Below are 999 nucleotides of genomic sequence, written 5' to 3'. Positions count from 1 at the left end.
AAAAAAAACAGTCTAGCATCTCTTACCCTGCGGTTTCTTCTGGCATGGTGAGTTCAGGCTGTTCACCAGCCCCCCCTCAAGGCCCCGGGTGATGGAAGCTGATTATAGACAGCAAGTTTTCCTGTAGGCTCAGATACTGAGGGTTTTGCGGCTGCCAATCTCAGACCAAGAAAAGTTAGCGCTCACTGTTTTGAAGTCAAACTGAGTGTAAACTTTCATTTTCCTTCACTGACCTATTTCTTACAGTTACTTTTTAGGTGGAATTGAGACACAAAATAATAAAATAATCCTGACAGATTTCTTTTTCTAAAAAAACTCAGATGGCTGAAATAGATGATTGGGCAGGGAGGAAGGTTAAGCAGCCGCAAGCACAATATTTCACCCTAGGCCTTTCAGACCTCAAAGGAATTGCACCTGGGAAAAACAAACACTAGATGAGAGAGGAGATTAACATTAAGGCAGGAGGTGATCAAGAAACAAAGAAATAAAGATAATAATTTGAATGCTTTTGTTATACATATGAATAAACAGGAAGCATGATAAAGAACCTTGTTAGGCAAGTTGTACTTTTCTACTTGCAGATTTATGAGCAGGGGGTGGGTCAATTCTCTTTGGCAGCATGTCACTTGTGGGGAATATATGAAAGGTGTGCAGAGAGAACACAAAATCACAAGATGAAAACAAAGACATCGAGAGGAGTAATGGGAGGGAAAAAAAGCAGAAAGACAAAAAATGAAAACAGCCCTAACAGGCCAACCTTACTCTCAAAAACTGCCTTGGAAGCCACGCCTTATTTGGATAAAAAGTGGTGTGTGTGTGCTGAATGCTTACAAGACCTTGGTATTGTCACCATTTGGAAAATTCTGTAGATGCTTGCTTTATTTTTCCACACCTAGTAATGAAGTACAAAAGCCTTTAAGATTTGGAAATAAATATCTCTATTCTTCCCCAGGAAACACTTCAATTAGCAAATAACTGTAACTGCATCATTACCATTTA

Source organism: Mastomys coucha, unplaced genomic scaffold, assembly GCF_008632895.1.
Source record: "Mastomys coucha isolate ucsf_1 unplaced genomic scaffold, UCSF_Mcou_1 pScaffold13, whole genome shotgun sequence".
NCBI lineage: Eukaryota > Metazoa > Chordata > Mammalia > Rodentia > Muridae > Mastomys > Mastomys coucha.
The sequence above is the reverse complement of the archived record's forward strand: the minus strand, read 5'-3'. Positions refer to the sequence as shown.